Source organism: Dromiciops gliroides, chromosome X (assembly GCF_019393635.1).
Source record: "Dromiciops gliroides isolate mDroGli1 chromosome X, mDroGli1.pri, whole genome shotgun sequence".
NCBI lineage: Eukaryota > Metazoa > Chordata > Mammalia > Microbiotheria > Microbiotheriidae > Dromiciops > Dromiciops gliroides.
Window position 1 is genome coordinate 58889564 of NC_057867.1, and position 25306 is coordinate 58914869.

General features: G+C 39.4%; 1 long non-coding RNA gene across 1 annotated transcript in view; it reads left to right on the plus strand.

Moving 5' to 3' along the window:
• The window catches only part of LOC122733700, a 73374-nt gene extending 59614 nt beyond the window's left edge, over positions 1-13760 (plus strand). The window contains exons 7-11 of the long non-coding RNA XR_006353945.1: positions 7944-8036; positions 8917-9011; positions 10062-10193; positions 12527-12712; positions 13679-13760. This is a non-coding gene — a long non-coding RNA (uncharacterized LOC122733700). The remainder of the gene's footprint in view (positions 1-7943; positions 8037-8916; positions 9012-10061; positions 10194-12526; positions 12713-13678) is intronic.
• The last annotated feature ends 11546 nt before the right edge of the window (positions 13761-25306 follow it).

A 25306-nucleotide genomic window follows, 5' to 3' on the forward strand; every position in this document is an offset into this window, starting at 1 on the left:
TCAGCATTTTTTCATGTGATTGTTAATAACTTGGATTTTTTCCCTCGAGAACTGTTTGTTTTGTTTGTTTATTTATAGGGGAATGACTCTTGTTCTTATATTTTGGCATCAATTTACTATACGGTATGATTTGCATATGAGAAAAATCTTGTAAAGATTTTTCCCAGCTAACCATTGTTACGCTATCTAACTTCTCAAAATTAAGGTAAACTTATTGCCTTTAAAACAAAATTTAAACAAAAACTTTTCAAGATGAAATTCCCATGTGACAGTAATCTTTTACACATGGTGTTTGAACATGCAAATATAACCTAGAGGTTTTTGCCACCATATCTAACAATTCTGTTCTATATAACAACTCTCAATGTGAATTTCTTAGCTGGATTTCTAAAAGACCCATATTCTAAGTCCAGTGGAAAATTTGGGGGACGTGATTCTTATGAAACTCCCAGTATTCAGTGGCAGCATACATTTAGACAGTTCCTTTGTTCTGTTCAGAACATGCTATATCATGCAAAAATAGTGTTATTGACATGCTTAACTACAATTGGTCATTAAAGTATATGTTTAATTTTGTCACTTTACCTAAACAAGGTATCTCAGTTTGACACATTTACTCTCGTGCTTGACCTCTTGACAAGAGAAGATAGTATTTCTTGACACTAAATTCTGCTACAGAAAATGAGAGAACAGGCTGACTCTGCTCTCTTATGTTAAAGACAGTCACCTAGTTTATTGAAATCTATGGACCCTCTCCTATCTTTCCTAAGTGTCTTGGTACTAACATTAAAAAAAGTTTTACTGATGTAGTTGTTTCTATATCAGAGTTATTTTTGCCGAACAGAATCTTATCGGTGATACTTAGTGTAAAGATTTTTCCCACTCAGTGGTTTCTCTCTTTGTTCCAATTTCATTTATTTTGCTTGTGCATGGACTTTTAAAATTTTATCTAATTGAAATGGTTTATTTTGTCTTTTGAGATCACTTCAATTTCTTTTTGGATCAAGATTGCTTCCTCTAGCCATAGTTATAAAAGCTATGTCCTTCCATTCACCTCTCTCTCTCTCTCTCTTTTTAAAAAGGATGTGATCCTTTATATTCAGTACCCTTATTAATTTAGAACTTCTTAAGTGTACCGCTTAAGTTGTTTATTTAATCCTGATTTCTTTCATACCACCTTCCATTTTTTGAATAGTGCTTGCCCAATAAGTTGCCTTTCCACTAGTAGTTATGTTCTTGGGTTTATCTAACACTGGACTCTCTTGATTGTATAGGTTGCTCCACTCATCTACTTTCCTGGGTTTTTCCCCAACTCATACCGAATTATTTTGATTAGTATTGCTTTTGATATGGGGGGAAACTGATAGGAGAAAGCATGTGGGTCCTTAGGATTCCTCTGTAAAGAATTACACTCTCGCACAAGACCTAATTAGGAATAAGAGAACAGGTTTATTGGGGAACAAGAGAAACCGGCCGGGAGGAAGGTTTTGCCAGAACAAAACGCTTCCCCCCTCCCCCCCCGGGCTAACTTGTGGGGTGCCATTTTATAGGGTTTAGATGGGGGTGGGTAAGAGTCTCTTATTGCGTGAGGGGCTGGATTTACAGCTGTCCCAGTTGTAGAACCGAGATGGAACTATGATAACAGGGAAGACAGAGCTCATAGAAATCACATGGTCACCTGCCTAGTTGAGGGAATGAGAAAAGGGGGGTTAAGAAACAAGTCAATTATGGAAAGGTGAGGGAGATAACAAAGGGGTCTGATGAAAATCCTGCTGTCTTCATGAGCCGCTTAGCAGACTCTCCAATGAAACAGCAGCTGGGCTAGAGGATTTACAAGAGTCCCTTGCACCGTGATTTCTTCAACCCCCGGTCAGCATGAAGCAGTTTCAGAAGAATCTTCATCCCCTTTCCTTATATATAGAGAAGTGGGGAATGTCATGGGGTGCAGAGCACCCCAGGATTTCTCTGGGGCACACCCAGGAATCTTCTCCTTGAGAAACTAAACCAGAGGACAGATAACACCTAGCTGAACCAAATCAGACTGAGCTAGCTTCCAATTCCTACCCTTCATTCTGGTCTCCCTTACCCTGGGGAGATAAGTTTGGGTGTGACTGCGGCCTTTGCATTCTGAAGAGGGATCTGTAGCCTCCCCTCACCCAATTCCTTTAGTCACTACCAGTGGGGGATGGTCCTCCACTCCTCACCCAATTCCCCCAGCTACCACCAGTGGGGGATGGTCCACCTTCACTAAAGGAACTTTCCACAGGCGGATGGTCCACCCCCATCAGTCCTCTATAAAAGTACCTTCCAGTCTCCTGTTCGAGGAGATTTGGTACCTCTGAGCCATGTGCTTTATGCCAAATCTCCCCATGAAAAGTCCAAGGATTTCTTTCATGGTTTCCCTCCCCCCACCCTTCCCTTCCCTTGCTCCTAAATAAACTATCACCTTGTTCTAACTAAGTTTTGTGTGCAAGAGGATGTAATTCTTTAAAGAGGAATTCCTAAGAACCCCAACTCCTACCCCAACCCCCTACCCCATTTTCCCACCATATCATTTTATAATATAGTTTGAGGTCCAATAATGCTATTTTTCCTTTATTCACATTTTTCTTAATTATTTTTGTGCTCTGAGACTTTTTGTTCCTCCAAATGAATTTTATCATTGTTTTGCCTAGTTCTACAGATTTCCTTTTATTGTTTGGTACAGCCCTAAATCTGTAGATTAATTTGAGTAATATCAGTTTTATTTCTTTGGCAAAGCCCAACCATGAACACTATTGATCACATATTTTTGTTTTAATAGAGTATAAGTGATTCATTACTTACTGAGTATATGTTACATATTTCTCTAAGCTCTACTCACATCCATTTCTCTTCTTATGCTCCTATTTCTCCTTCTTTGGCACCTCATTGAATCCCTGAATTCCATTTCATGTTCACACATCAGTTTCAGTGCCTAAACTGTTCCTCATCTTCCAGTGGAGGGAATCAAATAGGGATGGCTGAACAGGGGTCATCAGCAACTGAAGATAGTCCCTGGAAATGTCTTCTCACTTCTTATGCTGAATGTTACTAATCATCATGACAAAGGGTACTTTACTTGTGTTCATTTGATGATGAGGCTATTTCTGGCCAGTGCTGAATGTGGAAGAGCAAAGGTTTGTTTGAGACATTTCAGTGACTAGGCTAAGCAATTTTATAGTATGGAAAGACTGCTAAATTAGGAATGTTTCTGGTGGAAAGTAAAAAAAGGAAGCTAAAAATAGAGACATATAGATATACTGTGTGTGTGTTTATGTATATATATATATGAGAGAGAATACCTGATCGTTGTTCTTCAGTCATTTTCAGTCATGTCTGATTCTTTATGACCCCATTTGGGGTTTTCTTGGCAAAGATACTGGAATGGTTTGCTATTTCCTTCTCCACTCCAACTAATTTTACAGATGAGGAAACTGTGGCAAACACCATCAAGTGACTTGCCCAAGGTCACACAGCTAGTAAGTATCTGAGGCCAAATTTGAACTCAGCAAGATGACTTTTCTTGACTATAAGCCCAGTGCTCGATTCATTGCAGCGCCACCTAGCTGCCCCTAAATACCTGATTACTCACCCAGTTTGTTCTCAAAATAGTTGTTTGATTACACCTCCTCCCCTCCCCAGTGTGTGTGTGTGTGTGTGTGTGTGTGTGTGTGTGTGTGTGTAAAAGCAATGCTCATTACCAGGATAGTGGTCAGCATATAGCATATTATTATTATTATTAGGAAAGCTTACTCTTTAATGTTTCATGGACATTATTGTGTATTCAAATACTAGAATTCATTGTTGATATGTAAAGGGTGTTAAAACCAATCCTTCAAATCCCTGAGAGAATATAATCATGAATACTTTAAGGATCTGTAATTTCATCAGTGCAGGCACTCCCTCCCCCAACATAGATTACAACCCTTTTCTAATTTAATAGCTGGCCTTTGGGAGTTGCTGTGGCTAAAACATTCATCACCTGATGGTTCTGGGTTTATTTCCCTTCCTTTTTTTCCCCTCAGCCTGGTAGAAAGAGGAAAGACTTTGGCTGCCTTAAGGTATTCTGCCTTCATAAGGTGTCTCTGATAGTAGGGAAAAGCATACCCCAGTAAGTGCCTGGTGTGAGCACATTACCTCCTGACTGGGATAATTATACCCATACTGGAAATTAGATTCCTGGTGGGAGTGTCCTTCGTGAAACATCATTGTCCTCTCTGATTTATTGGATTACCATTGATTCCTATTTTGGGAGATTGTCTGCTAAAGGAGTTATTCCATAAGGGACATGTAGGAAGTGGATTGGGCATTGTACTATGTTGCTCATTTATTGTGCTCATTTGAACTGCATTAATATAAAGGTATTCATTTTTATCATACCAGAAACAAAATCTCATCTTTATAACAAGCATCTTCTGGTGATTCTATGTTATGGGAAAACATAGAATATTACAATCTCCAAATAATTAAAGTTGAAGGTCAACCAAGGGGCACACAGGAATGATCAGAGCAGAATGCATTACCAACTAAGGGCTGCATAAGTGCAATGACATAAAAGATAGAGATCAGAGAGATAAATAATTGGAAAAGAAGGTAGCAGAGTCATGCGCTGAGATGAAGGGATTACCAATGGAGCCTCTAGGATACCCACTGGTTTTCATATGATTTCAGAGAAATTAGAGGAAGTCTGTTACTACATTGGCTGAATTCTGTGTGATAGAGTTATGGAAGGACATAGTCAAGAATTACACAGTACGAAAGATCACTAATTTGCCTCATTGGAGGGAGAATCTGCATTGAAATTTCACATATATCAGTGTATTCATTCTATGATGTGAAACTTCTAAACCACTTTTTTCTTGAAAAAAAAGTTATGTTTTTGACAAGTATAACAAATTGTACTTGCATAATACTTGATGATTTGCAAAACATATTACTCTCACAGAGATCCTATAATGGTGGACAGTCCAAGTTTTGCATGTTCTCATTTTAGAGACAAAGAAACTGTGGGTCTGAGAGGTGAAGAGTATTGGGTAGGGTCACCCTGCGTGGGGTGGGATCATACTAAGCAGATCCACACTGCACAGGCTCATATCCTAAGTGCCTGAGTTAGGATCTGAGTGTAGATCTCTGGACTACCCAAACCAACTATCTCTCTGAACTCAGATCTTCATATTGGTGCTTTAGTATTTTTGAGTTGCTGCACCCATCTGGAAGATAGGGAAGACCCATGGCTTTCCTGTTTCTTCCCAAGTTTCCACTCCAGCCAAACCAATTGTCAGCAGGAGCCCTTCTCCTGTGAGCTGAGCTGCTGCATGTTAATATGCAGAACCAAATTTGTGGAAAAGCATTTGAGATATATGGGTCATTTAACTGCAACAGCCAAATGCCAATGAAAAAGAAAATTGCTGACATCATTAGTATAAAACATTAACATCTGCAGGTTCCACGTGGCAGATGCATAATATCCGTTAGTTATCATTGCAATAAGAGACCATTGGGATGGAGAATCAGGATTTATGGGCAAGTTTTAGTACATTCAGAATTGCTCTATTCTCCCAGTACTGTTCAAATGAAAAGAATGAAAAAACTTCAGGCTGGAATAAAAATGCAGGTCAATCAAAAATGTTTTGGCATAAATGTATTCTGTTCTTTCTCGGCTCGCCTCCTTTCAATAACATTTTATTATTCCTTAATAACAATGTGGAAGCATAGACAATGTCTATTCTATTGTTCAAAAAAGACAATGAACTCATAAGTGTCATTTGGTTGAAAATACCTGGCTGATTCCCTTCTGTTATTTTGTTCCAAGCCTTGTGACAAATGAAATATTGTTCCTTAAGCCCACGTTGTTTTGTATGAAGATGTTACCAAAATTATTTCAGACATTTTTTCTCTGCTGTGCTCTTCCATCTCCTTTTCCTTTATTTCTCTCCTCTCTTGTTTGAACTTCCTGCTCTCTGTAGACATCACTTCATTTAATACTCCAATAGAATTCTGTGGTTTTCTCAGAGTTAGGGGGAAACAAAACCCAACCTCTCTTTCTTGAGTGGAAAGAATCTAAAAAGTAGAGACTGAGTTGGGAATATTTGGGAATATGAAAATCCTTCAAGCTCTAAGTGGCTAATGGTTTTCCCTGAATTAGACAGAATTGCATTTTCTGTCCCAGGTCCTGTTTGTCATGGAAGAAGATAATAGATGGTACTCGGTGTCTATTTTTTATTGAATTATAGTTGACAGGATATAATGACATCCTTCAAATGTGTTTTAGGTACAGGATTGATGAAATTTGAACTACTGATTATAAGCTGTCTATGTGGATTTATACTGAATCCATGATTTCTTATATTTTATCTTCCGATGATTTTTGGGGCCATGTCGACTCATGGGGAATGTTTCCAAGTCACGGAGAGGTTACAATCTCTGTCAGTGGAGGGAATAGCCACATGTCTTATAGCATGCATCTTTAACTTTACGATGTTAGGTTATAGATTCTTGGAAGTCACTGATTGCATATAATGGAAAATATACTTTGAAGGCAGTTTCCCTAATTGTAATTACATAGAGATTGAGAGAAATAGAACAAGCACTCAGAGGAACTGAAAATTATAGTTGATGATAATGAAAGGTGACCAAAGTAATGGGTAAGGATGGGGCATTTGAGTGTCAAGGAAATAGTTCATCAAAGAAAGTCACAGCAACATTTGTGAGCTGCCTTTGAGCTATATATTCTTTTTTTTTTTTTTTTTTAGTGAGGCAATTGGGGTTAAGTGACTTGTCCAGAGTCACACAGCTAGTAAGTGTTAAGTGTCTGAGGCTGGATTTGAACTCAGGTACTCCTGAATCCAGGGCCGATGCTTTATCCACTGCACCACCTAGCTGCCCCTGAGCTATATATTCTTGGGCAAGTTGCTAAACTTCTTTGGCCCCCAACTGTGCTGCTTACCATCTGTGTGACCTTGGGCAAGTTATATATCTTCTTCTGGCCTTCACTTCCCCATCTGTAAAGTGACCTGACCTTAATGGATTGGCCTGCTGTCTTCTTGGTGCATGTGTATACATAATGTGCCAGATAATTTTCTTAAGACTTGTCAAGTCTGAAGAATGTCATCCATTTCTGGTGATTCATAGAAGGACAAATGGTGACAGTACAGATAATCTAGAAACTATTGCTATACTTTGCTAGGAAAGAAGGGTACCTTCCCCTCAACATTCTTATCAATTTCACTCCAGAAACTAGTTCCTCCACGTTGGCTAGAATCAAATTCAGAAAAGCAATTCCACCCCACACCCCCCACCAATCCACTCTTCCAACTTTAAGAAGAGGAAATTATCATTAAGGAAAGATAGCAGCTCTGCTTTTGTGTTTGTATGTTTCTGTGTGTGTGTTGGAGAGAGACAGAGATGGGGGAGAGGAGGAGATGTGAAGAAGGAAAGGAGGAGAGAGAAAAAGGGGGAAATAGACAGGGAGAACGCATACACATGCACTCCAATCCATGTCTGAATAACTGAAATCTTGTTATTCGGTTGTTTCAGTCATATCTGACTCTTTGTGACCCCATTTGGGTTCTTCTTGGCAAAGATACTAGAGTGGTTTGCCTTTTCCTTCCCCAAACTGAAATCTAACCCTTCTTTATTATGTATCCTGGTCAGGCTTTTATATTCTATTTCCTAAATTCCTCATCTACTTCCCTCTTCAGTTTCTCCCTGTATCACTGATACTTCTTAGAGTTTGTCTTCTTCCTTTAATAATTATTTAGGTTCTGTAATTCAGCCAGTTACCAAATCTATCTAGAGTTTATATGTTTGTCCAGTCAACATCTTTTTATGTTGTCCACATAGAGAATGTTTGAAAATTTTCCAGCGATTGCCTGAAAGGTAGGTAAACTATGTTTTATTATTACCTTGATTTACCAATCTAGTAACGCTGTCAAAAAAGAAAGGGCTTTGGCACGTTGGCTGAATTATCCATGGAAGACTGAAGAGTACCCACAAGAAACGCCTAGGACAAGAAGGTATCTATCTACTCTGGAGGAACAAGTATCCAGAGTGATGAGTTCATAAGTATAAGAATCCATCAAAGCATCCAAGTATGGGCAAAAATTATTCAGATTAAGAGAATGTGGGGGCAGTTAGGTGGCTCAGTGGATAAAACACTGGCCCAGGATTCAGGAGGAGTTGAGTTCAAATCCAGTGTTAGACACTTGACACTTACTAGCTATGTGATGCTGGGCAAGTCACTTAACCCTCATGGCCCTGCAAAAAAAAAAAGAATGCATTCTGTGCCAATAAAAGAAGTATCCACATTGAGGAAATTATAGATCCCTCAGAGTATAATGGTATCATCCAACTTGCCAGTGGGCTTCATTGTTCACAAAGTATATTTGCTATACCAACCCTGGGATGTATGTAGTACAAGTACTCCATTTGATAGAAGAGAAAATTGAAGCTTAGGGAGATTAAGAGACTTTGCATGGGTAACCTGATTATTCTCTTCCATGATACTTTTTCTTGATCACCCCGCCCTAAGTCATTGGTTTTTTTCTCCCTTCAACTGAAATTGCTTTTTATTACATTACAATGACTTACTTAAGTGTATTTCTATCTTACTGATAGAATATAAACACTTTGAGGGTAGTGACCATTGACTTTGTGTTCTCAGTGCCTAGCGCAGGGCCCAGCACATATAGATGTTTAATAAATGCTTATGGAATTGAGCTGATGGGCCTCACTTGGCATTCTAACTCAGCTCTACAGAAGCACAGTTTTAATCTGTTGTGGCACCCTTTCAGAATAATGATATTGGACAGAACAATTTGATTTCTCATCCCCAAAGGATTTTTCACTCATGAGATAGTCATAATGGTTTTTTTCCTTTATTTTGTATTCTGTTAGTATGTTGGAATTGGTACAGGTCTTCAGGATTGGCAGCAGCTAAATATATATAGTGGATGTTTGGGAACGGTCTCACACAATTAAATAGGAAAAAGGTTTGTAAACATATTTTTAACTGCCTTGGTTGCTAAATATGGGTTTACGTACAAAATACTGGCACATTCATACTAGAGCAAAGGTAAAATGCCCAGTTTTGAAATGCAAATACATTAGTGTCAGTTCCTCTAGACCTGGGCTTGACTACTTTTGATTCCATGATTAGCCAGAACAAACTGGAAAGAATGTACTCTTTAAAAGGCTTAGGGCCGAGGGAACCTTGGGAAGCAGATGTGAACACGTGCCTCTGCATGTGCCAAGTCTCTTCCATGAATTTGCCAAGTAAGAGTGGTAGAGGTTCCTTTCCTTCTTGTAAATGAGAGTTGTCCATTAGTATCCATGTTCTGCATATATTTCACACTGAATGTCGATCTGGACCAAGAATTAAATAGAAAGAAGGGAGCAGCCAGGATTGTTTTGGGGAAAGAGGGAGAACTTGAACCCAGCCCCTCTTGTTTCCAAATCCAGTGCTCTTTGTACTAAATCAGATCAGGAAAGACTTCTTCCCTATTTTTATTTCTTACTGAGAGGCTTCTTTTTGCTTTTTGTTGATAGGAATCATCTGCTTTATCAGCATAAGAGTAATCATAGCTCTCATCTTGACAGTAACTTAAGATTTACAGTAGTCTTATGAGGGAGATTAATGCATGTGCTCTTAAGCCTATTATACTCCTGAGGGAACTGAGCCTCAGAAATGTTCAGATGGGTTACCCATCGTCAGACAATTACGTAGCATGGTACGAGGGGAAAAACACTGACTCTGCAGGTAGAGGACCTGAGTTCAAATCCCATCCCTCATACTTACTACCTATATGGCCCTGGGAAAATTGCCCATGTTTCCTCTGTAAATGAGATGGCCTGTGGGATCCTTTCTGGCCCTAAGTTTATAAGCCAGAAGTTGAAGGAATGCTCTTTCTGCTAATACTACCCTGAAAAGGGGGAGCATATCCACAGGCAATGTGAAGAAGAGACAAATAATCTAATTAATGAAAGCATGGGTTAGGCCACACCAGGAATATCTAAAGAACTTCTATTTCTCTCTTTCTTAGGGAACTAAGTCTTAGGGGACTGGTGGTTCCATTCGTTAAAGTGGGTATACGTTCTCCACGGCATATTTGAATGTTCCTGGAGCCCTTCTCTTTGAAAAGAATCATCTTGCACCTAACAAAGGTTTGATTAAGGTAGGATCTACTCTCTTTACTTCAGGTATAGCTGGACTTGGAGACAGGAAGACCTGGATTCAAATAAATCCTGCCCCAAACACTTATTAGCTGTGACTCTCAAGGGAAGTTACTTAACCTCTCTGATCCTTAGTTCCCTATTCTGTAATATGGAAATGTTGTTACCACTTTTCTTTTGGGTTGTTATGAGGATCAAATGAGGTAATGTCTGGACACTTTAGTATTGTATAAATGTGGATTTTTTTCTTTCTTTTCTCCTTTGCTTCCCTTCCCTTTTCTTTTCCTCGTCTTTCTCTTTTTTGTTCTTTATTTATCTTTCTGTTTTTCTTCATATCTCTGTCTACTTGCCTAACTCTTTTGATTTTGAGAAGGACTTGTGCTTTGGTTGGTGCTGAATCTCTCCACAGATAGAGATTGCCACCCCTGAATTTAATGAGTCTTATTCTTAAATGACACACATAGCCTGTCACCAGGCCTATTGTATTCATTGGTTTCCCAGCTTAGTAAGTAAGACCTGACAGAGCTTGCCCTCCTTTGGCATGGTCTTCAGCAGCTAGTGTCTATATGCCACTTGAAGGTTTACAAAGCACTTTATATGTATTAACTCATCTGATCTTCGGGAACGTCCATGCTAAAATAATGCATCTAATGAGAATTTTACTTAGAAAATATAGTGTTTAAATTATATGTTGTCTGTCATTTTTTTATTTTTAAAAATCAGTTTTAGTTTTTTAATTAACAAGCATTTATTTTCTCTTCTTTCTCTTTCTACTCCTTCCCACCACGGGGGAAAAGAAAAACAAAAAACCCTATTACAAATATATATATATATATATATATATATATATATATATATATATATATATATATATATATATAGTCAAGCAAAAGAAATCCCCAAATTGGCCATATCCAAAAGTATGTTTCTCATTCTGCATCTTTAATCCATCACCTCTTGGGCAGAACGTGGGGAGCATTCTTCATCCCGAGTCCTCTCAAATCACAGATGTTCATTGCATTGATCGGTTCTTAAAACTTTTCGAATTGTTCATTTTACAATTTTGTAGTTGTGAAATTAATTGTTCTTTAGTTCTGCTCACTTGTCTTAGCCTCAGTTTGCTTATCTGCTTCAGCTCATACAAGACTTCCCAGGTTTCTCTAAAACCATCCTTTCCACAATTTATTATGGTATAATAGTATTATAATACATTTATAAACCATCATTTGTTCAGCTATTCTCCACCAGATGGGTACCCCTTGGTTTCCACATATTATTTAAAGCAGTTTATTTAGCATGTAAAAATGCTTTGTCTATACTCCCCCAACATTCTGGTTTTAGTCAGGCCTCTGCCATCCCTTAGTTGTCATGTCATGGAAAAACTACATGACCATTCTGGGCTTCAGTTAGCTCATCTTTTAAATTAAAGGATTGGCCTAGAAGATCTCTAAGATACCTTTCAGTTCTGATGTTGAATAATTCTGTAAATGTACTTGGAGTGATATTAAGTCATCTACATTTTCACTAGGGCCTCTGAGGGTTTCACATTTATTAATGGGCTCTCCTACCTTCCTGCCTCTATATCTAGGTCCTATATCAGGTTCCTCTATGGGAGGCAATCTAGTTAAATTGACACAGTTCTAGTGGTTTCTCTGTTATTTGGTGAAATATTTGGCTAGAAATAAATAATGTTTCCATTTGGGGTTGTTTGAGGTTTGAAGGTTTCCCCAATGTGATGGTTGTATTAGGGAAAAACCCTGATCACTTACTAGTTAGATAATACCTAGAAATAGGCTAAGTATGACAAGTACGGAATCAGAGGACATGGGTTCAAATCTTAGATTTGCTACTCAGTTCCCATAGGACCTTGGGCAAGTTACTTAACCACTCTGGCTCTCCATTTTCTTATCTGTACAATGAAGCAATTTGATTTGATGGCCCTAAGGTTCCTTTTGGCTCTCAATCTATGATTCTTTTTTTTTTTTTTGGTGAGACAATTGGGGTTAAGTGACTTGTCCAGGGTCACACAGCTAGTAAGTGCCAAGTGTCTGAGGTCGGATTTGAACTCAGGTCCTCCTGAATCCAGGGCCGGCACTCTATCCACTGCACCACCTAGCTGCCCCTCAATCTATGATTCTAAAGTGGGCAAACAGTACATTGCACATTCCTCAGCTGGTAAAGTAATGGACTAATAATAGCAGAATAGCCTGTTGCTCTCTGTGTGCAGTGATGATAAAAAGGGGGTGAAGTCAAGTTTTCATCTTTACTTGTCTTAGCCTTAGTTTGTTTATCTATAAAATGGGCATCAATAACACTTGTACTCCTTCCCTGGCAGGATGGCCTTGAAGAAAGAGACTTGACATCTTGGAGTGTTCTCTGCAGTTGGGGTACTCACACTATGCAGCATGGTGGAGTCCATATGGACACTTCATAGTTGCCTTCGAGTTTCTACTTTCATCTGCTTCCCTCTGAAGCCTTCTTGCATCGGATACAGAACCCTCGTTCTTTGAATCTCATTTAGGTTTCTTTTTCTCTGTTTTGTTTTTCTTTTTTAAAAGAACTTGATGTGAGGGATGTAGTTTGAGTTACTTTGAAAAATGTGTAACTCCGAAATGATCTCCTCATTTGGTTTTATTTTGTTGGTAACTTGATAATAATCTCCAGCAAAGAGAACAGCTAGTGAATGTTTTCATTATGGTTACCTAGCATACAGAGAAGTAGCATGGCATTGTGGGTAGTGGGGGAGGGTCTGGCAGCAGAGCCAGGAATACCTCCATTCAGCATCTGCCACATATAATGACTGTATGACCCTTGATAAGTCACATAACCCTTCAGTGCCCCCACACAATTCTGTCAGACATTGAAGGAGTTAAGGATGAGCTGTTAATGTACATCAGTGGAGGGAATTTCAATTTCTGGTGTTCCCCACATCTGATGAAATCACAGGCTTGGGAAAGGGAAAGGGAAGGCCTGAACCATAAAGAATCTCATAAACTTGGGGAGCAAAGTTAGACTGGGCCTATGTTGCAGTATTTTGGTGCCACGTAGTACAGTTTAAACCACTGCAGTGTTCCTGGGATGAATAAATCTCTGGAAAGAAGTGTGTTGATGATTACATTAGCTCAAGATGAATTAAAGCCACCAACTCCTAAGGAGAACCTTAAAGGAATCTTGTGGAATGACATTGAGTAAAGAATAATAGGGCAAAGTCCCATTTATATGGCTCTGACCATCTGGGGAGACATATGAATGTCTTGGTGCCCTCAGAAAGGTCATTAAGTCTTCACTGTTAAGCACTCAGATTTTCCTTCCTGGAGCTATTCCGCTCATGTATATTTGAAACAAATGTTAAATTAAACCCTTCCCAAGATAGCACGATAGATTGGCCTCCTGGCCTAGAATGTTAAGTTTGACAATATGGATGAGAGTGAATTTTTGGAAAGTGTTTTGAAGTCGCAGCCGATTTTGTTGTCTCATTATCATGAAGGCCACATTTAGGTAATAGCCACTTCATCAGATTGGACATCCTGTGACATGGCACTGAAGGTCCCTGGAAAGCTGATCATTAGGGGAAAGGTTCAGAGGTCAGAGTGGGGGATGGGGGTATTGCCAAGTCCCCAGATACCTCCCCTGCTCTGTACCACTTTGTGCTACTGTAGAACGTCTCAACTGATTGCAAAGAGGCAACTGTCATCAACCTACCTACTGTATGAGCAAAGGCAAGTGGTTTTCTCTGTCAAATGGGAAGAGAGGTCCAGCTTTCTAAAGGCCTTTCCATAGTTCTAATCTGTATGGCTTCACACACAGTGCCTTTCAGCAAAAATGGCACCTGACTTGACCCCTTGTTATCATCACAGCATCCATGGCCACTTCCTTAGGATGAGAGCAGCAGGCTATGTCCTTTACTTTGCCAGCCCACGGTTGTGCAATGTACTGTTTGGCCACCAGAAGACTCTCCAGCTCCCCCTCCACACCCACCCCCCTCCTTACCTCCCCTCGTGTTTGCTCTGAGAACCCTCCCAAGACAAAGGTGGTCTCCAGGTTTAATAAAGAGGGGGAAAAGCATATATTTAGACCCGAAAAGGACCTCAGGGCTGTCTAGACCAAAGCTTCTTAAGCTTTTTCAACGCGTGATTCCATTTTGCCCAAGAAATTTTTCCACAACCCCAGGTATATAGGTACGTAAAATAGGTATGCATCACCTTTTACTGTTGCCAACTTTTTCACGACTCCCACATTCAGTTATAGGACCTCCACGGTTTAAGAAGTGTTGGTCTAGACCACCCTTGTCAGGGAAGGTGTGCACGTGTTCTTGATGCCCATTTTATAACATCCAATTTATAGATAAGCAAACCAAAGCTTCTTAAACTGTAGGTCATGACCCCCTATGGGGTTCCATAACTGAATGTTGAGGTCATGAAAAATTTGGCAGCAATAAGAGGTTATGTATACTTATTTTATATATCTATATACCTAGGGTTGTGGGAAAATTTCTCAGGCAAAAAGAGGTCACGAGTGGAAAAAGTTTAAGAAGTCCTGCTCTAGACTGACCATCTTGTACAGATGGGGAAAATGAGTCCTAGGGAGGTTAAGACTTTTCCAGACTCACTTGGAGGGCTGGAGTCAATTCCTCTGTCTCTACACCCAGTTTTATTTTAATTTCAAATGATTGGGACCATCCCCTAAAGTTGCCGAAAACCCCAAATTCTTCATTGCACCCTCACCCCGTAGACTGGATTCACCTGCTTGAATCACAGTCCTTTAACCCTGGTCACTACTTAGAGGTTTTGGAAAGCCCAGTTACATATATTTGCTCTATTTCTTTTGCCAGAATTGAATTTTAACACCAACATATTTCCTAAAGCTATTACATTCCAAGATTGTATGTCAAGGGTCTGAATTTAACTGTAGTTAAGTCTTAGAGTTGACACAGAAAAGCTCAAAGATGTTAAGTGATTGGCTCATAGTTGCACAGCAAAGTGTCAGAGGCTAGATTTGAACCTATATTTTCCTGACTCTAAACCCAATACTCTATTCACTAGGTTGCACTGTCTCTTACCAAGCTTATGTCTATTCTTCCAATTATAACTGTTTGACCTCAAGACATTATATTTACAGATCACCTAAAAGGGAAGCTAAGCAACACATTAGCTAGCATTTGTCTCAGAGATAAGTCATGCAAGTACTATACCCATTTTAGAGATGAGGATGTGGAGACTCATAAAGATTCTATAGCTTTCCAGGGTCAACACCACTGCCAAATGCTGAATGTGGGCAATACTTCAAGGACAGTGCTCTTTCCACTGTACCATGCCTCCTCTTATATGCCTTTTTTGGTGAGGCAGTGAGGGTTAAGTGACTTGCCCAGGGTCACACAGCTATTAAGTGTCAAGTGTCTGAGGCCAGATTTGAACTCAGGTCCTCCTGAATCCAGGGCCTGTGCTCTATCCACTGTGCCACCTAGCTGCCCCTCTGATATGCCTTTAAGAGGACATATACCAGGATAGGACTATGTCTACACATCTTATGTTTGTCTGGTTTCAATTAGGCAGCAGGGTGTTACAGTAGTTAGAGCTCTGGGCTTAGAATCAGGAAAACCTGAATTCAACACTTACTAGCTCTGTGACCCTGGGCAAGTCACTTAACTTTTGTCTGCCTTAGTTTCCTCATCTATAAAATGGGAATAATAATATAACCTACCCCCCCCCCAACCCAGGTTATTGTAAAGACAGAATGAGATAATATGTTTAAAGTACTTCACAAATCTTAAAGTACTAGATAAATTCTAATTCTAATTATTATTATCCAATTGAATTGACAGGTTTCATCAATATGCCTCTCCTGTCCTCACCACCCCTCCATGTACCACTTTTTGAAGGTCTACTGGTTCTGCTCCTATCTTTATAACTTTGGTATTTTGTGAGGCGGAGGTGAGTAGGGTTAGAATTCCTGGTATGAGCAAGTACAAAGGCAGAGAGATGGAATTTAGAGTGTTGTGTTAGGAACAGAAAGAAGGCTGCTTTGGCTGGATTTCAGAGTGCAAGAGGAGGAGTAAAGTCCACTGAGGCTGGGAAAAGAGATTGGCTTTAGTTTGTAAAGAGCATTAAAAGCTAAAATAGAGCCATTTATATTTTATTCTAACAGCAACAGGGAGCCACTGGAGTTTATTGAGTAGAGGTGTGACCTGATAAATCTCTGCTTAAGGAAAATCACTTTGACAGCAGTGTGAATGATGAATTAGATTGAGGAAAGACCAATTAAGAAGCTGTTGCAATAATCTGGGGGCAGCTGGCTAGATGTCCTGAGTTCAAATTCAACTTTAGATTCTTGTTAATTATATAACCATGGGCAAGTCACTTTACCGGTATCTGCTTCTGTTTCCTCGTTTGTAAAACTGGGAGAAGGGAGCTCAGGACAGCCTTGGAGAATCCCCACAGGCCTGGGTGTCTCTGCTGCTGGGCTGTGTCCCACACGTTGCTCCTAAGGATTTTGCTGTGGCCTCACTAGGCTAAGTTGTGCTAATACTTGCTCAGGCTTGGCTCTGGGCTCTACTTCTTGGCCCTCGGTGGCTCCAGGATCACTGCCCAGTTCATTCCATTTGGATATTCATTCACCTAAGAGCGTGAAAAATCAGAGACCAAGGCCAAAACCAGACGTGATTTGAGTGAAGCTCTGGCCCTTACCAAGTAGAGACAAAGATTATTTGGTCATTGGGTGTCAGAGCTGGAAGGGACCACAGACTTTTCACTTCATTTTCCAGAGCACAATGCTGAGGTCAGGCCACGAGAGCAGAATATGAAATGGCCAAGGTTGTACAAGTAGTTGAGAGCCAATCTAGGATTCAACAACAAACGCAGTGGTTTTACATGGCAACATAACATTGTTTCTGCATCCTTGTATGTTGTATTCAGTTCATCCCAAGCAGCTTGGTGGTGCAGTGGATAGAGCATTGGGCCTGGAGTCCAGAAGGCCTGAGTTCCAATTGAGCTTCAGATGCTTTTTAGCTATGTGACCCTGGGCAAGTCACTTAATTGCTACCTGCCTTGGTTTCCTCAACTGTAAAATTGAGATAATAATAGCACCTACCTCCCAGCCTTATCGTAAAGCTCAAATAAGGTATTTGTGAAATACTTAGGACAAGTGCCTGGCATATAGTCGGCACTTAATAAACACTTGGTCTCCCCTTTGCTGTTTATAGGATCATATATTTGGGGGGTGGAAGAGACTTTATTTCTTCATCATTTCTTCCAGTGCTCTTATTTTAGAAGTGAAGAGGCTGAAGCTATGATAAGTTAAATGTTTTACTCTTCAAGGTCACCCAGGAAATAAGTGATTGAGCAAGAATTTTGAACTCAGATCCTTTGCTTACAAGCCAGAACTTCTTTTCCCATCGTACCCAACTGATGTGTGTTCATGTGTTTCAAGGGTGTTGGGGACATCTTCTACTCTGCTGCACGCTGGCCAGCATCCAGCCCATCTCAGACTTCTGTTTTGCTGGATACCACTCTCTGATTACATATGTATGTAGCATAACATGATGTACATCGATACATGGAGATTGATAGACATGTTTTGTTTTGTCCAACTCATAGGTAAAAAGTGTTTCATCATTACTGGTTTTTAAATAATTGTTTTCTACAAAGAGAAATGGGAATGTTGCTTCTGGTTGTATCTTTGTTGGCACCAGAAAATGTTTATCCAACATACCCCGAAGCAGACGTTTCCGAAACTGCTGCTTGTGTTGGGGCATTGCCACCTGGTAAGTGCTAGTCTGCAGAGTTGGGACAACAGGGGGATGACTGAATTGTTTTGAAAAAAAGACACAGTTGCTGAGACTGGCATCCATATTCAATTTCCAATCATCTATGATTCACAAGGCGTGAGAGTTCAGAAAAAAAAAGCCCTCTGAATAAATCCATCCCCGGGCACTGAAACAGTCACCATGTTCATCACGCTCCCCTAAGTGTCACCTGTCATAGCCATTTCAGGGCAGACAGCTATAAAAGACATCTCACATTGAGTTAAAAAGAGCTATGGAGACAAAGTGCATTGCTAAGACCTAATAAGTAGCACAAGCGAAATATTTCAGAGGATAAAGATGAAGCTAATAACAGTCATTAGAGAACAACATTAGGCACTGAGATCCCATTTGAACTCAGATTTGTGGAGCCCAATTATCTAGGTGGTAATTTTGTAGCTGCATAAGATTATTGAAGCAGGCCTAGAGCAATATTTCACTTTTCAGAATCTTATACTGTTCTTATCCTCACATCTATGTGTATGTGTGTGTATCTATCTCTCTACATATATATGAAATCTTACAGATATGAATAATATCTCCTTTTCCTCCCTTACAGGTTAACTTTTCAAAATAACAAATCGATGAATTTAAACCAAGCCTTAGTATTATCCAGTGGCAAAAACACTAAGGTCAAATTTCCCCCCATCAAAGGCTGAGCAGAAAACGGAGGTAAAATTGTTATTACTGCACACTCTTCAATCAGCCCATAGATCAACAAGCAATTATTAAGTACTTCTGGTGTTATGCTAGGGCTAGAAGTGCAAAGAATGATGCAATTCCTATTCACAAGGAGCTTTTCTGTAGTGGAGATGATGACATATACATGTGTACATGTATATGTGTACATATATATGTGTGTGTGTTTATATAATAAAGTATATAAATACACATACATGCAAAATAGTTAAATACAATAGTTTGGGAGGGAGACCTTTGCTCTGAGAGCTGACAATATCAGTATTCTTGGGATTCACAGAAAAGGACTCTATTGGGGTAAGACTTCGGGAGAGTTCAATTCTCCTAGTCCTTGAACCCCCTTGGCTAGGGGGCAGACTCATGCTAATCTGAATCAATCAGACATGAGAGCAAAGTATCAAAGGGGTAAGCAGCCCTTGTGAGAAAGTGGAGGCTACAGGGATAATGTGAGAATATTAGTTCTTCAGGGATAGATCGGGCCTGGGCTGTGATTTTATCAGTATGGGGAACTCCTGGATGAGGATACTCCCATGACATGTAAGTCTGCACCTTCTCTGCAAGCCTTCAACCCCCTGGTGTGGGTGAGGAAAGGGCAGGGCTACCATATTGGGGTAAGACTGTGTGATCCCCACATTGGCTTTACCCTTAGTGTAGCTCAGAACTCCCTTATTCAAGCAATTTTCACCAGCCTCAGCTTGGCCCAACCTGGAATCTGACCACAAGGATTCTTAGCTTTTCTTGTGTGCTGCTCCAGTCATTTTGGTATCTCTGGGTCCTTTTCATTTTCTTTGGGGTTTGCAGTCATCAGTGGAATCTCAGGGCAAGAGATGTAGACATTTTAGTTACTTTCTTAGCATAATTCCAAATGACTTTCCAAAGTGACTGGAGTAATTCACCACTCTGCTGGCCATAAGCCTTCTTCTGTTTCTACACCCCCTTCAACATTGAGCATCCACATAAACACCCCCCCTCCCAAAAAAAATTTCTGGGTATAAAATGAAACCTCTGAATTAATGAGATTTGCATTTCTCTTATTAATAATTTGCACCATTCGTGCATATGACTGTTTTGGTTTTTTTGTTTTGTTTTGTTGGGGCAATGAGGGTTAAGTGACTTGCTCAGGGTCACACAGCTAGTAAGTATCAAGTGTCTGAGGCTGGATTTGAATTCAGGTCCTCCTGAATCCAGGACCGGTGCTTTATCCACTGCGCCACCTAGGTGCCCTTGCATATGGCTGTTAAGAGCTTGTAACTCTTGAGAGCTGTTTGATGATATCTTTTGACTACTGTTTTATTGGATAAAAGTCTTTTTTTGTTAGTTGTTTATCTCAAATATCAGACCTTATCAGAGAAATTGGATACAATCTCCCTTATACTAGTTGCATGAATTTTGTTTGTGCAAAAGTTTTTCAATTTCACATAATAAAAATAATGTATTTCCTCATTTGTAATTAATTATATGCCATTTTTGGTTAGGTTCTCACCCTCCAGCTCAGAGGTAGTTAGGTGGCTAGGTAGCTAGTGGTTGTCTTCTGTTTGGTTTTTTTTAATTCTATCTCCAGTCATCAAATCAAATATCTATCTATTTTTAGCTTATGGTACTCTATGGGCTAAAATGTCCCCATTTTTGTTATTGACTTCAGAAACAGTCTGGTGAAGTCTATGTACCTCTCCTTTGAATAATGTTTTGTCTTAAAACATTCATAATTAGTGCTGAATTTCAATCAGAGATTACTGAAAATAAAGCTGCATTTAATGGGGAATTCAAGTTCATGGACCCCTTGAAATCTCTCTCTGGACCCCAAGTTGAGAACCCCTGGCCTAGACCCAATTTCTGCCAAACTATTTTCCAGTTTTATAGCAACTCTTTTCAAATAGAGAGTTTTTTCCTGGATAATTTGTGCTTTAAGTTTTATCATACAATAGGTTACTGGATTCAGTTATTTCTGATTCTCCCTCATATTGTCAGTTCTATAGATCTATTTTTCTGTTTTTTAACCAGTATCAAATATTTTTTCTGATTACTGATTTATAATATATTTCAAGGTTTAGAAATGCTTTTGTACTTTCTTCCTAGTTTTCTTTGTTTTTGTTTTTGTTTTTTATTTGAAATTGAAATCCAATTAGAAACCCTAGGGCTTTTGTTCCTAAAAATGATTTTTTCTATTATTTAGTTTAGCTCTGTGTATTATGCCCTTGGTAGTTTGAGTGTTATTGTTTAGTCAGTCTTTTGTGTCCGACTCTATGTGATCTCCCCGTGGGCCAACTGCCCACAAGGTTTTCTTGGCAAAGATATTGGAGCTGTTTGTCATTTCCTTTTCCAGTTTTATGCAGGCAGAGTTTCAGTGACTTGCCCAAGGTCACACAGCTAGTACATATCTGAGGTCAGATTAGAACTTTGGTCTTTCTGACTCCAGGCCGTGCTCTATCCACTTTGCCACCCAGCTACCTCTGAGCTGGATTGGTACAGCACTAAATCTGTAAAGTAGTTTAGCTAATATAATTTTTATTCTATTGGCATGACCCAGTCATGCGCAGTGACTATCCTTCTAGTTATTTAACTTCTGTTTTTCTTTAAGTGACATTTTGTAATTATAGCCAGACAGGTATTGAGTGTCTTTTGATAGATTAAAACCCAGATTTCTTATGCATTTTGTAGTTGTTTTATATGGGACTTCACTTTCGATTTTTGCCTCCTAGATTTTGTTACTGCTTTATTTATAGAAATGCTGGTGTTGTTTGTGCATTGATTTTGCAACCTGCCCCTATAATGAAGTTAATAATTACTCAATTAGTTTCTTTGCTGATTGCAAAGTATTTTCTAAGTAAACCATCATTTCATCATCAAACAGAGATAAATTTTGTCTACTCTTTGCCTTTTTCTTGATTTTCTGTTGTCTTATTGTTATTCCTAACATTTCTAGAACCATGGAAAAAGAAAGGGGGCAACCTGTTTTTTTCACTCCTGGATTTATTTGGAAAATTTTGTATTTCTCTATCACATGATACTGCTATCTTTGGATTTTAGGTAGATACTTTTTGTCACATTAAAAAATTACAATTTGTTTAGGCTTTGTAGGTTTTTTAAAGCATAAATATCTTTTTTTTTAATGAGGCAATTGGGGTTAAGTGACTTGCCCAGGGTCACACAGCTAGTAAGTGTTAAGTGTCTGAGGCCGGATTTGAACTCAGGTACTCCTGACTCCAGGGCCGGTGCTCTATCCACTGCGCCACCTAGCTGCCCCAATATCTTTTTATAAAAAAGACATCTATTGATATAATCATGATTTGGGATGTTTTTGTTTATAATGTGATTGTGTTCATTGTTCATCTAATATTGAACCATCCATGCATGTCTTGTATAAATGCAACTTGATCATAATGAATCTTTAAAAAAATAAATTATACTCTTTTCACCAGGATTTTATTTTAAATCTTATTCACTTATGACATAGGTCTGTAGTTCTTTCTTTGCTTCATCCTTGTATGCTTTAGGTATTCGGACTATATTTGTCTCATAAAAGGAGTCTGTTAGAGAGCTTTCTTTTTCAATTTTTAAGATTAATTTGTTCAGTGTAGGCATTATCTGTTCTTTAAAAATTTGAATTCTACTCTAAATCCATCTAGATGTGAGTATTTGGAAGTGGTGACGTACAATTTAAATGGCCTGAACCAGTGAATAACTGGTGAATTCAGTTAAAAACCCACCATGAAAGGTTTATCTGTTCACCAGTTCAAAATGACCAAACAAGCTGCAGGTTGTGCATGTAGATACAAAACCTTAAGTCCTAGCTCTAATATTATTCATTCTTTCATTCATCCTAAGGCCTTTTTTTCTTTCTTTCTTTCTTTTTTTTTTTTTGGTGAGGCAATTGGGGTTAAGTGACTTGCCCAGGGTCACACAGCTAGTAAGTGTCAAGTGTCTGAGGCTGGATTTGAACTCAGGCCCTTCTGACTCCAGAGCCGGTGCTCTATCCACTGCGCCACCTAGCTGCCCCTCTAATACCTTTACCATTTTTAATAATTCCTATCAGTCCCAGATTCAGTGTTCCCCATAACTATATCAAATGCCCAAGATTAGCCTCCTCCTAGAAGCCTTCCCCAACTAAGCTTATTGCAAAATGATTATTTTTTGCCTTTGCCATATGCAACTCATGTACACACTGAATATGTTACCAGTTTCCATTTCCTTTTGTTGTTTATTGTACATTTATTTTGGTTGTCCTACTGGCTTGCCAACTTGTTGAAGGCAAAGATTGAACTTTCAGCTGCTTTGGTTTCTCCTCTGGAGCTGAAGGCGGTGCTGTAAACACAATAAACTTTTAATGAATGCCTGCTTGCATGAGGAACCACATGTAGCAGAGCACTTGGAGAAACGAGCCTTTAGCAAGTACTTGGGGCTATTCCTAGGAATGAAATATTTTTAATTAAAAAGAAAAGAAAAAATAGAATGAGGGAAAAGATAGACGGGCAATAGATTGAATTGTTTTTCTTCAACCACTTCTGATAAAGCATTGCTCCCATAACTCATTATAGTGTAGAGGTGACCCTGGAAAGACTTTTGAAGTTTGATCCCTTTGATAGATTTTATTTCTGACATCAAGGACTGGCCTATCCAAGGTCAGACTAAGAGAGACATTGGCTATAAAGTGATGAATTTTTTTTAGCATAGAAATCTTTTTTTTTTTTTTTTTTGGTGAGGCAATTGGGGTTAAGTGACTTGCCAAGAGTCACACAGCTAGTAAGTGTTAAATGTCTGAGGCTGGATTTGAACTCAGGTCCTCCTGAATCCAAGGCTGGTGCTCTATCCACTGTGCCACTTAGCAGCCCCAGCATAGAAATCTTTGAAGACTGTGAACTTGTTCAGTAGAGGGGTGGCAATCTGTGGAGATAATACCCCTGATGGCAAAATTGCCACACATCCCTCAAGTCCTGAAGTAAAATAAACAATAGACGTAGCAAAATCTTCTATTCTCTGCACCTCATGGTCAGGTGGGTGATGACAAAGATATGATCTGCCATAGAAAATCATCTGCAAAAGCTTACTTATTCCCTTCTTATGTTTTCATCTCCACTAGTCTCTCCTGAGCTCCAGTCCCACATCACTAACTGCTGATTGGACATCTCAAACTCAACATATCCCAAATAAGGGTTCCATCGTTCTCTCAGTCACCCAGGCCTGCAACCTTAGTGTCATTCTCAACTCCTCATACTCACCCCATAAATGCATTCACTTTCCAGATCTTGTCATTCCGACCTTTACAACACTTCTCTTGTCTCCATTTACAAACCCACCGACCTTGTTCAGGCCCTCCTCACCTCCTGCCCAGACTATTGCAATGGTCTTCTAATCTGTCTTCCTGCTCCATGCTTCTCCCCACACTAATCTATTCTCTACATGGCTGCCAGAGCGATTTTCCCAAAGTATACACTGTACCATGTCACCTCGAGAAACTAGCGGCTCTCTGTTACCAACATGATCAAATATAAAGTCTTTTGTTTGACATTTTAATACCATCGTAACCTGTCCCCTTCCTGCCTTTCCAGTTTCCTTATACATTATTCCCTTTTACACGCTCTCCAATCCATCCACACTACTTTATTTATTGTTCTTTTCATATGAAACTCCATCTCCTATCTCTTATCACCTTCCCTTTGAGCTAGCTGTCCTCTGTGCCTGAAAGGCTCTTCCTCTTTGCCTCTGCCTCTCAGAATCCCTGGATTTCCTCATTTCTCAGCTCAAATGTCACTTTCTGCAAGAAGTCTTTCCCCACCCCCAACTCTTAGAGTCTTCTGCTCTCAGATTTCCTTCCCTTTATTCTCTTTATATATATATATATGTTCACATATAGATTTATCTCAGGAATTTTAAGCTATAAAAGCTTAAACCTACACTAAGACTTTTTGTATACCTGGCACATATCTATTTTTCTCTATTTAAATACCTCTGTCTCTGGATATGTACATTTATATAAAACCATCATATATAATTATGTATCTGTAGCTATAACTAGGTGAGATATCCCCATTAGACTGTCAGCTCCTTGAGGGCAAGGACTACTTTTGCAATTGCTTGCATCCCAAGTGTGTAGTGCCTAGCACATAATAACTGCTTTATACGTTTGTTGACTGCTGACTAAAGCATGTCTAGACCATTCTTATAGTTTATAGAGGCAAGAAATCAGTCTTATGGGTTGGCTGCTACTAAGATGTGTTTCGTCATCCTCCTTTTTTTTTTTTTAGTGAGGCAATTGGGGTTAAGTGACTTGCCCAGGGTCACACAGCTAGTAAGTGTTAAGTGTCTGAGGCCAGATTTGAACTCAGGTACTCCTGAATCCAGGGCCAGTGCTCTATCCATTGTGCCACCTAGCTGCCTCAAAAATATGCTTATTTTTGCTTGTTTTTTTTGGGGGGGGGGCGGTAGTGAGGCAATTGGGGTTAAATGACTTGCCCAGAGTCACACAGCTAGTAAGCATCAAGTGTCTAAGGCTGGATTTGACCTCAGGTCCGCCTGAATCCAGGGTCAGTGCTCTATCCACTGTGCCATCTAGCTGCCCCCTCGTCATCCTCCTTTCTAAAGAATTTTTTTGTCTTTTTTGATCATTTGGTATTCCCAAAA